This window comes from Fringilla coelebs (genome assembly GCF_963513975.1).
Source record: "Fringilla coelebs genome assembly, chromosome: 3".
NCBI lineage: Eukaryota > Metazoa > Chordata > Aves > Passeriformes > Fringillidae > Fringilla > Fringilla coelebs.
This window is the reverse complement of record NC_140030.1, coordinates 61889831-61906713: the sequence shown is the minus strand read 5'-3', so window position 1 is coordinate 61906713 and position 16883 is coordinate 61889831. Positions and strand designations below refer to the sequence as shown.

At 40.7% G+C, this 16883-nt stretch overlaps 1 protein-coding gene across 3 annotated transcripts in view; it reads right to left on the bottom strand.

The window, feature by feature from the left end:
- TULP4 (TUB like protein 4) overlaps positions 1-11395 on the bottom strand; it is a 149739-nt gene extending 138344 nt beyond the window's left edge. For 2 of the 3 annotated variants that reach the window (XR_014615997.1, XM_084201799.1), the window contains exon 1: positions 11318-11395. The gene's annotated coding sequence lies outside the window, so the exon portion shown is untranslated. Of the gene's footprint in view, positions 1-11199; positions 11281-11317 lie in introns of those variants that run through there. The other variant, XM_084201800.1, reaches the window with a different exon arrangement.
- Between the last annotated feature and the right edge of the window lie 5488 nt (positions 11396-16883).

The following is a 16883-nucleotide window of genomic DNA, read 5'->3' as shown; positions in this document are numbered from 1 at the left end:
AGCAAACCTGCAAAGGCAAAGAATGAGTCCCTCAAAAAATAGAAAGAAAAAAGGATAGATAACAAGACGTGAACAAAAAGAGGTAACAAGTAGCTCAAGGTGAGACACACAGGAAGCTTTGCATCACACTTGAGAAACATAGCGAAGAAAATTACCAGAGAAGAATGTGATTTTGTTCATTGCATTTTTCATGGCATGTTTCATTTGTTCAGGCGAATTTCTGAATAAACATTTGCACCTGCACACCCATAAACCACAAAAAAGGACCTTCTTGACTTTTCCTACTCCTCTCTGTGACCCAAGGAATTTTACATTTGCCTCTCTGCCTGGAGTACAATTCTCTTCTTCACGAGGTCTCTGCCAATATCCAGACACAAAAACAGAAGGCCTATTAACAGTGTGTGAGAGCAAGCCTCATACCTGCATCATGAATTTACATCTTACCTCCTCTGAAAAGAACATCACTTTATGTAAGCACTCAACTTCACATATAATCCAAAGACAGTGCTGTGTGGTACTTCAAACTATATAACCTTAATGTTTCATTTTCATCTTAACATTGACATCAGTAAATTATATTTTGCATATTATATACTACACGGTCCAAAAACAAATCTGAGGCATAATAGCTGAGTGAAGTATTAAAGAAAATTGCAACTGGAATTAGCAGTCTGTTCTCCAGCAACAATCCCAAACAGGTAGGCTAAGACTATCCAACAAAAGAGCATCCCTGCTTTATTTGTACTGCTTGAGTAAATACAAACATTGCTAAAGGACTGTGAAAATGAAAACTCCCACAGCCTTACATAAATATCTGCAGCCAAAAAGCGTCACTATGAATAAAGCTGAACACTCCACGGATATGTTTTCGATTACATAGGGGTGAATAAAATGCACTAACCTTTTTTCACAAATACACCCTTACCAATGAATGAGTGAAAAAGACTTGTCACTGCTAACTCCCAAAACTCCCAACACACAGTACTCTAAGCAATGCTGTGGACCCTGTGATTCACTATCTGCTACAAACACGTGGAGGAATTTTTCAATACAAGTGCACTTCAGTGGATATGTTCAAATACATACCCTATCTGGGTACTCATCCAGCCATGCACTTTTGCCAGAATTAATAATATTTTGAAGTATTGCAACTTTAGCGGTGTTGTTCTGATGGTTTACAGACATTAAGCGAAAAGCCAAGAGCTCACAGTCTCAAGAATCAACAGGAACACCAGGAAATGAGGAGTTGCATAACAGTACTTATAGTTTCACCTGTCCCATTTCAGGCCCCTGTCCTTCTGCAACCTTTTCAGCTTAAGGTGTAGACTAGTCATCTTCAGTTGAGTGAACATTTGGCTCTATTCCAACTACACCATGATTTCTTTTCACGTGACCCTGATATTTTGAACCCTTTATCCAATGTCCTAGGAGTGCTCTACTAGCGTCAGTGATTCTAAGAAAAGTAGTAAAATGGCATTATTCCCACTATACTGCTAAGTAAAAGACAAATTAAGCATCTCAAGGCAATGCACAAGCTTATGGCAGAATTGAGAGAGAAGTACAAGAGGTCTGCCTCCTAGTCCACTGCTGTAATCATCAACTAGTGCAAAAAAAAAAAAAAAAACAAAACAAAAAAAAATTTAGGTGTTACTTTAGACTGACATAGGATGGCTTTGTTTTTTTCCTAAATTATTATCATTTCATCAGAACACCTATTTGCATGAAGTTGCAATCGCTTTTTAAGTTGTTGCACGCACATGGCAGCAGCCTCCTACAACCTACTCCACCTTTCCAACCACAAGACCCACGAGTAAACAACAAACAAGCTGAGGCAGAACCTCAAATACACCCTTAGGAATTATTGGAATACCTGAGGTTACCTGCAGATAAGCATGGCTTCCCTTACAAAAACAATTCTGAAATACGATCCAGAGGATGCATGCATTAATCTATTATGAAGCACTGGAAAATAAGCCAAAATTCCTTAGGATGTCTCAAATGAAGGTAAAACTCTGAATCTAAAATGAAGTAAAAACAGGGCAGAAACCTTCTCTAAAAATAGATCTTGCTGTGCAAGTATGCCTGCATGCAATTGTTATTTATTTTTAAATTGGAGTAATTTTCCTGGTAGGCTTCTAGATGAGCTGACAGAATGAGGTGTTATAAAACTAGACAAAAGAAACCCCCAAGATTTGTCTCCTGATCACATTTCCTACAAAGATGTAGAGGAAATCAGGAAGCAACAACAAAACGCAGTCTCTTGCCTGGCATTCCACAAAATCACAAAATTGTGAATTTCAATGAAGGCAAAAAACAGTAACTATAACCAACACCCAGGAAATATGGTCCTAACTCTTAACCAGAAAGACTGGAGGAAACTGCCCTAAACATTGAAAAATAATTTGAAATCAAACCCATAACAAACAAGCAAATGAAATTACACATAAACAATACACCCCACATGTCCCAAGCTCACAGCCTAATTAAGAGCACAAACTGAAAGAACTCATGTACTCCTTAGTAGGTTCTTCAGCGCCTTCTCCATTAAATCTCCATCACCTCAAGCCTATTCTTATCAAGTGTTATCACCCCACACATAGATGGGAGCACTTAAAGATGTCATTAGGGACAATCAAAACAGAAACAAAACTGAGCAATGTCAGCACTTAAGGATTTTCCATTCAATCCTTCCACGCTTGTCCTGCCAGTGAAGACGGCAACAACCCAAACCTCTTCGGATACTCCAAGGCAGAAAAGTTATTCACAGCTTGAGCAAGTGTTAGGCTCAGAAAGCTTGAGATCCTAAGTCTCCACACCAACAAAACCAAGCAGAAGTAAATGTAAGTGAAAACAGACAGCTGCCCATCACTATGGACACTCAGTCATCAGGCATGGTATTCGTCAAACCTTAAACAATGCCCCTGGAGACAAATCAGTGTGATCCAAATCCTCACAACCTATCTGTCCCATTCAATCTTTCTTAAGAAAAAATGGACAACCAGTAGCAAATCTCCTCCTGAAGGCACTATAAAAATTTTATTATAATTTCCCATGCAAAGGTCATGTGATTGTTTTAGGAGAATTTTCATTAAACAAATGCTGGCTATTTCTTGGTTTCCCTGTGCACCCTTGGATGATGAGGATGGACATAATTTCAAATCCAAAGCAGGCAACAAAGTTTTCCTAGTATTTCTGGAGCTTGAACAAGTAATACTATTTTAAAACTGCAAAAGCTTGTTCTGGCACCACAGCACCAGACAATCAAATCACAAATATTTTTCTCTCCAAGCCATCAGAAATATTTAAAGCAAACTCCAAAGGGAGAAGGGGAAGACAACTATCCAACCTTTGGAACATAAACTTCTTATGACAGAGACAAAAAACTTTACTGTTGCATCTCATGGAAATAGGAGACTATCTTTTATGAGATCTTGCAGCATTAATGGTCACTTCTAGCCCAGAACAACCACCATTCAGGTCACCTGCTTTCTGCATTAATTACTGTAAAACAGACCAATACATTACTGAAAATGAAACTATGAAACTGTATTTTAAGAATTTTCTATACATCTTCTTCCTCAACTCCCAAGCTACAATATCACTCTCTTCAGTGGTCTCTCATTTAAATCCTTGGAAGAAAGAGCAATTTCCAATTCCTTTATTAATAAAAGTAAGTACTAGTTTGTGGGGCAGGGGGATGGGGAGAGGGGGGAGGTGTCTGTTATTGACTTCTAATTCATAACAACTAAGGAAACAAACAAAGTCCTCTATAACTCCTTAAAAGGATTTAAAAGATACCATGCAAAAGCCACAGCAGCCAGACTCTACAATCCTTTCTTTAAAAAGTCATCATGCAGACTGTAAGAGCCAATATGGTTATTAAATTCTCATGCTGCTTCACTTCACCCCTCTCTGCACCTTCACCACCTCTCTGTCAGCCACATGTTGGTTATTCATCCATTGGATATGGGTATTTTTTGACAGAATATGTTTTCCTAAAAGGCACAGTCAGCAATTTGCTACTGCAAAGTATATAATACACAGTTCTCGTGATAATATGTGGATGACAAGTGACTGTACACCTCATCCTTGCTGGTTTACTTATGCCTTCTCTCCATGTCCATCTCCTCTGTAGAAGAGCACACCAGCACCTTTCCAATCAGACCTGCAGCATGCAGGCTGAGGTGTTTTTCAGGAGATGCTGCCATTGCACTCACCTAGCATGAGCCCCTGAGACCCCTGGAAGGAGGGACTAATACTGTACAGGCACACTTCTAGCACAAGTACTGAGCTCAAAAAATACTTTTTTTATATAGTATACTTTCCTCAATCTTATTACAGGTCCAGTGAACAGACTTTCAAATTCAAAAACTCTCTTTGCAACACTGAGAAATAACTTGTATTTGATTTAATACAAGTTCCACAGGGTTATTCTACTGGTATAAATGAAGGCAGAACGCCTCCTCAGTGGGCTGGCAAAATCTGGAAGGAATCCACCTCTAAAAGGTCTGTAACTCAGAGACAGAGGACTTAATCCTATGATTTGTATTTGCTTTTAATGGAACCCTATTGCTGCATCAAAGCTTTGGCTGTTGAGGGAAACAGACTAATTTTTGTTCACAGTGCTCTGCTACAATTCACCGTAAGACTTCATATAGGTATCTTCAGAAGAACCATATCCCTTTCCCCGCTAGTCCAATCTATTTTTAATCTATTTTATATCTTCATCTCCACTTTGGAAAAACAGCAAATGGTTCCAAACTGCATACCTGTAACATGAGCTGGTTTAATTTTATCCCTTGATCATTCATGCAAGTTAGCAGATTTTCACTGCATAGCTTCCCATGTCAATATAAAATACAAATGCATTTATTTAATTCTCTCCTAGAATTCAAACACTTTAATTGCTATAGCAAATTGAATTCATAAACACTCACAGGACAATGGAAGGTGTAGCCCCATTTTCTGATGACAAATTTAAAAACATAAATACATATATATATATATGTTCCATAAAGGATCCTTTGCCTTAAGCATCAAACATCATTAAAGATCTTCTAACAAACCCTACCAGATAAGAGAAGGAAGCAGAAATCCAAACCAGGGATAAGTCCACATCAAACCAGAAAAGTTCTCAACAGACTCCAGCCCAATCCAAGCTGGGAAATGCAAATCAAACCCATTTGACTTACATCATTATTTCTTTACAGATTAAGTGAAAGTTCCTGTAGTGACCATACGCAAGAGACATTTCATTTACATATTGTTCTGTTTCCCAATTATTCAGGAATGTCTTTTATTTTTTGAACAACTAATGGGACAAATATGGATATAATACCAGTCTTCTACTATGCAACTATAGAAAGCTCTCCTAAAACCTAAATCAAAACTTTCTTCAATCTTATAAACTTGGCAATTACTTTCCACAGGCCAGCTTTTTATGCTCACAATGTTTCTACAGATAGAATTCAAATACAGTAGACAGGAACCCCAGAGTATTTACAAAAAAGATACATTGTTAAGAGCAAAACTCACTATAAGCATTTCTCAGGTTCCATATTAAGATGAATGGACTTTACTCAAAGTGAAAAGAACTTTTATGATGAGTCCTTTCTTTATATTTCACAGCAAACAGGAGTTTGCATATGAGGCCTGACATTCCATGTGTTCCACATCAAGCACTCAACTTTATCCACAGAAGTTTCTTATCAAATTTTACAAATTGAAAAACCCAGGAGTTTACATCAAGCAAATTAAAGGCATGGAGGATTGGAACTCTTAACCTGGCAACAGACAAACTAAAAATGGACATGTTAAACTTTTGTCATTCTTGTGCCACAGGATGCTGCCGATGCTAAAGCAATCAAGGGTTCAAAAAAAAAAAAAAAAAGCTGTCTTAAATTCCCCACAACTATTAAAACCCAAATTATTAAATACCATCTGCCCACAGACCCCCCAAACTGCACCCTGCTTGAAGTCAGTGACAACTCCCTTCAGACACTCAGCTATTTGCACACGCTATCATACTCTGCCTGGGGCATCTGCTATCATTCACTGTTAAAAACAAGATACTGATGCAGAAACACCTCTGGTCTGAGCTGATATGCCATTCATAGGTCCATATTTTTGTGCCTGGGAAAAAAGAAGGTACAATATCTAAAGCTGGTTCAACACCTACACTGTTCAAGTCCCTCATTTCCAAACACTATGTAGGGCACTTGTATGGCAGCCAGGATATTTATATAGTAACAGTTCTTAATATACTTACATGACTCGTGAGAGCTGGGGAAGACACCACAAGTATGTAACTCTTCCTCCCTCTCCCTTAGCTGAATTCACTCCCCCTTAAAAGTTTTGCTTAACACTTAAAATAGCTTTATGAGTAACATTTTTTCTATTTTTACACAACAGTAACTATTATCCATACCCTCTATGATCTGCAAGACAGGATTTGTGTTAGTCAATCTACCTTCTGTATATTTTAATCAGATTTTAGATAGGTAGATCTCTAGGGTTGTATTTCATTTTTTAGTTATTTACAACTGAAAAGATTTCATACAAGTCATCCTACCATTCCAATACAATAGAGAGATCTGTTCTTTATAAAGCAGAGACAGCAATAACATTGCTATTAATGCTTGCATGCTCTAAAGACCAAGGTTCCCATTGTATTAGACACTGCATCCAAAAGAGAATAAAAGTGAGAGTGCTTTCTCCCTCATTTAAGAATTTTGTTAGTTATGGTCTTTCTCCAACTAAAGAGTCTCCTGTGGACTGTGATCCATCACAATCACAGCAGGGAGTCAACCTTTGCTTTTCCCAATAACTTTACTTGCTACTTATCTTCAAAAACACTGCTCTTCTATCATATTCTTGCTATACATGCAGACAGATTCCTTTCTTGCATATTGTGCCCAACATTTATGGCTCCTTTTAGTGTCTTTTGTCTGCTTAAGTGGTGCCAGAGACCCCTGGTAAAGTACTTGTACCAATTCTCTTTAAATGGCTATATGCATGGATTCAGCCACCTTTGAAATTTACTGTTCAAACTAGTGAAACAAGAGATATACAAGGATTTTATTTAGAAAACAGTTCAGCTGCTAGATATTTGCTTCAACAAATATGTCATGAAAAGAGTGTATTCAAAGGAGAGGAATCTATTCCATGTCACGTACAAAGCAGAGGAGGAACTGATAGGATGGATTGATGTGTTGGGAAATGCTAGATCTTTCTATTCTAATGGAAGAGTCAGCCTTCGAGAGAATGCTCTGCAAAGAGTATTTTGCACTAGAGAAGGATGTTGGAGACTATTCAAACCCAGGGCACCAGGAAAGTGTACGACTACCAGCTGGATCTGTTAGCTCTCAAACGATGCAGAAGGCAACAAAGGACTCCACACTACACAGCCCAGCTTTCCAGTGGGAGGTTTTCCAGACCAGATCTGGTACAGTACAGCTTTCAAGGATATGGCACAAAGCAGATTAATACTGAGGCCTTTCATGGGTGTGAGCATAAACTGAAAACTATTATTGTGAACCACTTAAAAGATACTAAAGTTTTAAATACTGTAAAATGATGTAAACAAAGGCATTAATCAAAAATTACACAATACAGAAACAATGGATCAAATAATAAAAACATGAATCAAAACAAGAGTCACACAAAAACAATGAGCACAGCAACAGGCAGTTTCTTGAAACTGGACTTTTCAAAACATTACCTCTTGAACCTTTTTCCAAATAATCCAAAGTCACAAATCTAAGTGAAATCTAGATGCAAGTATGCAAGTCTGCCAACAAGAAGGCATTGTTTCTACAGAGCCAACTGAAATCACTGACTACACCTGCCCAACTTCTGACAAACATTTTACTACAGTAGCTAAGCCTTAATAAAAGGTTTACAACTTAGATCTAAGTTACAGAACTTCTATAACTTCTTCTAGATCTTCTTCTTAGATCTATAGTTATAGCTTCTTTTTATTGATAGCATTACGCTGTCTAGAAATACAGTTTCCATATTATTTAGCATATATTATACTATACAGTTTTCAAGTTATAATCTTTCCATTATCAAATTTACCATACATTTCCTAATTTGTATTTTATCCCTATATGACAATGACCTAATACATTATCTTGAATTAAAAAAAAACCACCAACTTTTTATTTTGCCAACTATCAACCCATCATCAGATCTCAAGTAACTATGAAAATGCACAAATAATGTAATTAGTAATAATCAGCTGCACATCCCAACTGATAGAGACAGCTGGAAAACAACTGAAAGATGTGTACTTCACATTCCTAGCATAAGAAGTTGTTCTGCCACCGATGCATTACAAAAATGAGACACTGATGGTGACTCTAAAAAATGAAAGGTTCTGTACCATTTCTACCAGCTCTACCCCAGTAGAGATGTAGTAAAACACATAAGAGGATGCTGGCCATGTAACTCGCTCATTCACACACACTTTTTTTATCCTGATCGATATCAAGACATAGACAAACTCTCTGAGCAGTCAAGCTCCCTGGGAACTGAACTAGAGACATGCACCATTAGTACCTGGATCACCTTAACAGGAACTGTCCTGAAGCATTTCCTAACTCATCAATGAATTTAGTTAAGCCTTCAGCAAGGTTTTTTCTGACACTAGGAAGAGAAGTTTGTCCTCCATAAAGCACAGGCTTAGCTCCCAACACTGGCATGGAAGGTATGGTATGAAATTACCTCAGTCCTCATTAAATGAACAACAGAAACAAAGGTGAGTTTGTTGGGGTTTTATTGTATAAAAAAAGAACTAAATCAAAAAGTCTGATTTTATTATTAGGCCTTCATATAGAGCTTCTTATAGCAATCACAGTGGACAATGATCTCTTTATGAGCACTAGATAACATAATAATTACCCTAAGATAAGAAGAGAATAATTACACTGAATTCTTTTGCAAGATGCTTTGAGACCTACTAATGAAAAGCAACACCAAAAGCTGCGTATTTTAAGTATGCTTAATAATTACACAAAACAAGTACAACTTTTTCTAAAGGCTAGCTATAAACAAAACTGATTTTATTTGAAAGTTCAGCTGAATCAATAAATTTTTTGTGATAAAAATGAATCAGCTGCACTACAACAGCTTTCTTGGTGCAAGTTCACAATAGAACCATTTAAATCTATTCATTGCCTTACTGAAGGAAATATCATGAATGTTTTAAGCTGTAAACGACAGGCTCAGTATAGTTCAACATGAGTAGGGTTTTCATAGAATAATGAATGTGTTAAGGGTTTTATAATAAACATCTGTTGACTAGGTGAGAAATCCAGTCTGTTGTCAGAAGCAGTGATGCAATGTACAAAAAAATAAATTATCTTTCTATGAAAATCATTCATAACAGTTATAGTTGTCAGTTTTCTAAGCTATTTTTAATCTTATAAATAGCTATCTATATATACTATCAACCCACTACCTCCTTTCAGCCCCCAAGAAACTGCTAATGACCTTCTTATAAAATTCCATTGGGGGCGTGGGGGAATATGCAGTTTTTTGAAATAGCTCTACTTTGCCTGACATTCCCACTGCCTGTGAAAAATGAGGCCCACTCGCAAAAATGTTCCTTATAAGAACAATCAGGTTAGGAACTGCTGGCATGAAGCTATTTCTTGAACTAGGATTACAGGATCAAGCTGATAGCTAGCATCCCTGGGGATCACCATGATTTTGCTATTGTGGAAAAATCTGTGATGATATCCTCAAAATAATTTTACCAGGAATCTTGACACAATGAGACAACAATTTAAGTCTTTAAGCTTAAGTATAAACAGTTAAATGTTAGTGGTTCATATGATTGTCTCCAAAGCTGTCAATATTGTATTATGGTAAAACACTGGCTATTTTGACACAGCTCTTATTATACTTCATTTTATTAAACAGATACTTTAAGATTCAAATTTTGCAAGTTATTTGTAAAAACAAACATTAAGAAACGAATTTTTTTTATTTACAGTTTTCATAGGTATAGAAAATAACCATTGCAAATACCCCTTGCCTATTCAAAACACAGGATGTTGCTCATGAATCAGTAATCCTTGGACAGGCAAATTTAATCCTGGCAAAATGAAACTACCTATGACAATAATATGAGTGCAATTATATTTTTTTGAAGAAAAACATTTTCTATTAAGATGCTTTTATTTAGTTCTTGTTTGAAAAACACGTATATCCAAGCCACGGGCAAAAAAGGACTCTTAAACACAAAAACATCATATTTGACTCAGGCAATCCCTTAACCTCAAATTGCTGGAGGCCTGCCTGGTTTCCCAAAGAATCACAGCACGCTCACCCTGTTGTTATGGTGTTTCCTAAGCATCTGCTATGTGCCACTTGCAGAAACGGCAATCCAAACAAGACAGACCTTTGATCTCACCCCATACAGCTGGTTTTAATCGCCTGTTCTAATGCCTCGGTCAAATTTAAGCACTGAACTGGTAAACGATTCCTGCACTTTTTCGGGAACCTTTAGGAAGCCAAGGTGCTGGAACACGTTCGCACACAGACGCTTACTGAAAGGCACGACGAGAAGACACAACACAAAGAATGCGAAGGAGTTGCGCTCCTGAGGCGGATCTCTGCACATCGCGGGGCACGACTCCGAACCGTGCGCCCCCCGCCACCCCCAACCCCGCTAAGGCGGGGGCACGGGGGGGACGGAGCGGGAAGGGGGGAAAAAAATAGAAGAAAAAGACGAAAATATTTACAAATGGCAGCGCTACGGGCGGTGCACGGAGAGTCACAGGTGATGCCGGAGCCAGCGCTTCCCTCCCCGCCGCCGCCGCTGCCCGGGGCTCCCGGACCCGCCGGCCGCTCCCGGACCTCCGGGGGAGGGCGGGCACCACCCCCGCCCCACGGCCCGGAGCCGCAGGTGCACGGGCAGGACGGGGGCTCCGGGCAGCCTCCCGCCCGCCTTCCCGAGGCTCATCCCGGCCGGTGCCCGCCGGGCGCGGGGGAACCGCCGCGGGAAGGACGCGGCTCGCGGCACACGGCGGACGCGCACGTCCCGGCGGCGCACCGGGACCCCCCCGCCCCCAGGGAGCGGGACCGCCCTGCCGGCGGCCGGCGCCCACCGGAACAAAAGGAAAACAGCCCCGGAGCCGCCCGCGGCCCCGCACGGCGCCCGGCCCATCCCGCCCCACCTCCCGCACTCACCTCGGCGCGGCAGCGGCGGCGGAGCGGGCGGCGGCCGCTCGCGCCCGCGGGCTCCCTCCCTCCCGCTCCCTGTTCCCCTCCCTCCTTCCCTGCCCGCCCTCCCGGCTCCGTCTCTCACCGCTCCCGGAGCGGCGGCGGCGGCGGCTGGGCCCGGCTCCCCCGCCACGTGACCCCGCCACGTGACCGCCGCCCTGCCCCGGCCCGGCTCCGCCCCCGCCGCCCGCCCGGCCGCGCCGGGATGGGCCGGGATGGGCCCCGCCGGGAGCGGGGCTGGCCCCAAGCCCGGCCCGCGGGACCCGGCCGAGGCACGGCTACCGCGGGGACGCACCGCAGCCCGGCGGGGGAAGAGCTCGTCTGACGGGGAAACAGCCGCCAGCACGTCCCTGTGCCCGCCAGCCCCTCACCGCCCGCTGGAACCACAATAGCGGGCGTGATGTGACAGCAAAGCGCGGAGAGCGGGCTTGGCCCCTCCTGCCTCCGGGGCTGAGGAAGAAGGAAAGTAAGTTGGTGCCAATATATGGGGCATCGAGCCCCATCGTGTGCTTCACACTCCTCCCCGCAGCAATAACTAGCGCTGCATTCCTGCATTTTTGACTCACACCAAACGCCACAGCGAGCGAAAATTAACTGTGCTGACCAGTGTTCCACGCTAAGTGTAACCTGTGCTCCCAGAAAATAGTGCTCACAGTAATGGGTCACGGGGGTGTCCTGCCGGAGAGAACGCCTTTATCCTTCAAACTTGGAAATTCAGGATACAAGCCACAGATACCAACAAAACCTGGGGGAGCCTCGGTAAAAGCAAACTCTAATGATGTGTTCTGGTATCACATTCAATGCACATTCACTTTCTTCAGAAAGGAGCAACAAAATGCCTGAACATAAAAGGTGTGAAGCACTCAGTAGTTTAAGGAAAGTTCGAACAAACTGCAATTATCAGCTCTAGAAAAGCCATACAGTGGATAGCACATGGGGAGCGGGAAGTGAAAAGGCCCTATCCCCTGCTGGCTTTAGTAATCAAAACTTACAGACCATTTCAGAAAATATAAAGATATGTATTTTTCACGCTATTGTCCAAAGCTCCATAAGGATTTTATCTTACAACCTATAGCAAGAAGGGGCCAAACTTTGTGCCTGAGGACCAGCTACATGTGCAAAAATCTGAAAGACTGAAGCCTGAGATAATGTGTTAGAGCTGGGTATACATTTTGTCTGTTAATAAAATTCTCATTTAGAAAAAAATGTTGCTTTTATTGAAGATTTTCAGTTATACTACACAGCTAAACCCTGGGACATCTCTTAAAAGATCCTATAGCTAAATAAATTTTTCAAAAAGCTCAATTTCTGGGTGCATTACAGAGTTGTTATCAACTGGTGAGCTGTGAAGACCAGGTTCCTCCCTGAATTGCCTGAATTGATATCTTCACAAGACAGCCATCACCACCGCTGGTAGGCTTATATTTCATATATTTCAGTAGGAAATTTTGGGGAGCCAGAATAGTTCAAACCACTGTTCACTCAATTCTTGTTTTCGACTTCAGCTATCTGTGTCTTAGCTCAACTCCTAGTTTACTGGCCATCATAAGAATTAAATTTAAGTAGGAAAGAAAAAAAAATCAAAGAGAGGTTTGCAAAGCGCCACTGCAGCTTTAATTGCCTTTGTAATGTGCCTCTTCACCCCAGGCACATTAACTGTGGTGCAACAGGGTTGCCCATGAGGCCCTCCTGAGCTGCATGAGAAGTTGTGGCTGGTTCCTAATCCCAGGAGAAATCTGTTTGGTAGTTGCTCACCAGCATCTACACCCTATGACCATGACTGATACCTTGCAGGAATCCCACCCATTCTGCACCCTGTTGTGTGACGAGGAGTGAAGGAAAATACATGGGAAGATATTTGTTCCATCTCACTCCATCAACATAACACATTTGTCTCCCAGAAATGAATTTACACAGATGCACCAGAGTCCCAGCAACTAGAACCAGATACTTCAGCTGTTTAAACCTTGCAACAGAGGAACAATTTCCCATCTTTTCATCTGCATGTGTAAATCAACAAGATCTTTTTCCATGCTGGGGATGGCCTACAGCATTCCTCCATGTGCAGAAGGGAAGCTACAGCAATCTCAGATGGAGTCTGTAATCTGACTGAGTGGAACCCAGGGGTATCCTCACAGATAAGACAAGGCCTCTTCTTCCAAAGTGAAAATAGGAGTTAAGATCTCTACTACTGATAGCAATAGACCATGGTCCTGTAACTTGCCTATGGGACACTGTTGCTCTATAAATGCAACTCTTTGGAAAATACCACTGCTGTATTGCATCAGGTTTGTGAAACTACTTTGTACTTTTTAGAACTGTATTTTACTGTGATTAAAGGTACCTCTCTAGGATAATGAAGCATTTTAAAGCATACCTAATTCACACTTCACAATATTTTTTGAAGATATATACAAAACATATAAAACCTAAAGGAAATAGACAACTTTTTCCTTCACTAGCCTGCTCATCCCTTCCTCCTCCAGTCTACTAAAGTCTGACCTAAAGTACCAGTTCATTAGATTATGGTGCTAACAGTATAAAAATTAAAAGAAACAGAAAAATTTCCTTTATAGGTCATAAAAAAAAAGGCAGATAGAATTCATCTTGCAGAACACTACCTCACAGAACCCAGAATAGGTACTGAAGTGTCTTGCAATGCAAAAGCTGCTTTTGTAGATGCCTCCATTATTCTACTTTTCTCCTTCACCTCTATCTGGATTTACAGCATGAATGACTGTCCCATTTTTAATGCATAGAGAGTTTCATACACAAAGTTGCTCCCTTTTTTCACATGCAAATCTGTTCACTCCTTCCACACATAAACTTAATACATTTTTGTTAGTTTCATATGCTCAGCTGATTCCACAAGGCATTTCCTTTTGATGTACCTTGCCCTGAATTTTCCTCCACCACAGAGGAAAAAGAGAAACAAGTCAGCTCACCTGGGCAGATTCCCCAAGAGAGCAAGGATTTCCTCCCTAGCTGAGGGAATAGCCAGACTGAATGAGGACTGACCAAACCCTCCACTTGCCTGGCTGTTCACTCCAGCTTCCTCCTGCTTCATTTTTGTTGTGGAAGCAGCTCCAACCTTCCACATATATTTTTCCCCTCTTCTTCAAGACCCTGAACAGGGAAAACAAGACCTGCAGCTCCTCAGAGAGAAGTTCGCACTGGAGCAGGATTCCTGGTAGGACTTGTGACCCTGTGGGGAGCCCAGGCTGGAGCAGGCTGTGCCTGCAGGACTGCATTGATGGAGCAGTGACCCACACTGCAGCAGTTTGGGGAGGGCTGTTGCCCATGGCATGGACTGACACTGGAGGAGTTCATGGAGAACTGTCTCCTGTGAGAGGGTCCCCATGCTGGAGCAGGGGAAGGACTCTTCTCCCTGAGCAGTGGCAGAAACATATGGTGATGAACCGACCAGAACCCCCATTCCCTGTCTCCCAGCTCCACTGAGGGGGAGGAGGTGGAGCTAGGAAAGAGGGAGGGATGAGGGGGAAGGTGTTTTTAAACTCTTATTTTACTTCTCATTATCCTGCTCTGATTTTGTTAGTAATAAATTCAGTTAATATCTCTAATTCAAGTCTGATTTGGCCATGACAGTATTTGGTGAGTGAGCTCTCTGTCCTTACCTGCCCATGAACTCTTTTCTCTCCCATGTTCAGTTGTGGAGGGGTGTGATAGAATGGCTTTAGTGAGTCCTGGCACCCAGACAGGGTCAAAACACTACACTACTAAACAAGGGAAATATATTCATGTGTGGATTGTTTTTTTGGGTTTTTTAACTTTACATAGTATTGTAAATTATGCCACACAAGATAATAACTGAGGAGGTGAAGAGTAGTACAGATGGCAAGGGATCAGAACAAGTTAAGTGTGGCAATGGATGGTGCTCCAAAGAAAACTGAGGAGAAGAAGACTGAGGAGATACAATAAATGAAGTCCCTGAAGAATTTGTCGTGGTACTGTCCTTTCTAATATTTTTTTAGGTGACTTTAGAACAAAAATATGTGTGTGCTAATAAAATTTGCTGATCACACAAACCTGAGGATCAACAATACAGCCTAGACTCAAAATACCTACATCATTCAGAAAACAATGGATGACCCCCAGGAGCACTAAAAAGAACAGGATTAAATATGATAGTACAAAGTCATGAATTGAAGGACTTGAAAATTTTAAACTGAAGGCATCAAGTGAAAAGAGAGGAGAAGAAAAATCTGCATCTCTCAGTCAGCAAGAGAATACCTGTAAGGTGTTTGATGGCATCATGAAAGAAGCTAATACTTCCAGAATTTCAAAGAGACCTCTGGAATATGAAAAGGAGTGTGCTGGTCCATACAGTGTGCTGATCAATTACACTGAAGATTAAATTAAACTTGAAATGGGTACTAAGGAGGGCCAGGAGAAATGGACATGACTATCTGTGTGTTACTCTATTAAACAGAGTAATTTTGCCTATTTCACTTACTGCATCAGGTTAGGCTCCCTTTTTGTGCACTTCACAAGAAGTCTAGCATTATGAAACCCTAGTTCAATGTGAGCCCTTTGAATATGTCTACAATATAAAAAAGATATATTAATATAACTTCCTCAGCAAAGAGCACATTAGAATATTAAAACAAATAGCAGCTGATAGAAATACTTCCAAGGTCCCTAGGCTTTTCAGACAAGTGCCTTAATGGCTGAGATATACATTTATATATTTTTCAGCTTAAATCTGAAGAGACTCATACCATATATAATTTCTTCAAAACCTCTTCTTTCCAAGTGTGGTCTCATGAGCAGCTTAAGTAAAAGGACAGGGCAGCAAAACTTAAGCAGTCCTTTTGTTTTTTCCCCAAAATTCAATGGAGGTGATATTCAGATACAAAAATAAAGAGAGAAATCTTGAAAAATGTGAAATAAGAGAAAAGCCACAAAAATATTCAAGGTCTTAAGCACAGTTTAGCACCAGAGTCCCAAATTACTCTACTCTGTACTATCACCTTTCATTTTAGAAGATATGACAAATACAAAGACTGTTGCAAAATCAAATGTTAATTCATTTTAAAAAAACACCCAAATTAAACCTAGCTTAATTACAGCATAATTGTTCCATCTCACTCTGCCTGCATTATTGTGGGGAGTTCTATAGAGGAACATGACCACATATTTCAGTCCATTTATTCCACTGGGAAAAAACCACATTTCAACCTAAATTAAAGAGTAGAAAAATACACCGCAAGAATATGATGACTTTTTGCATTTTTAATGATTTAGCAAAATATAATACAGTGATAGAAAGCAGCTCCGTGTCCAAACAAAATTATTTAAGAAACATTCCTTACTTTCATGAATACCTGATTAGGGATTTCACTGATCCTTTTAATCCTAGTGTTAGAAGGACACAAAAATAAATTGTAGATGTGAAAGGTCTGGTTATCCTTATTAGCACTCAATTTTCTATGTTTATTCCCCCTTGAGACCTCCACCTTACAGTAATGCCACTCAGTCTAAGGACTGCAAAATCCCTTTTGTCCCTAAATGTTAAGAAATATTGTTGGGCAAGGAAAAGTCTCTTTCTCTCACAGAGTAAGCATGTTGTAGAATCATAGAATCATTAAGGTTGGGAAGACCTCTAAGATCACAAGTCCAACTGTTAACCC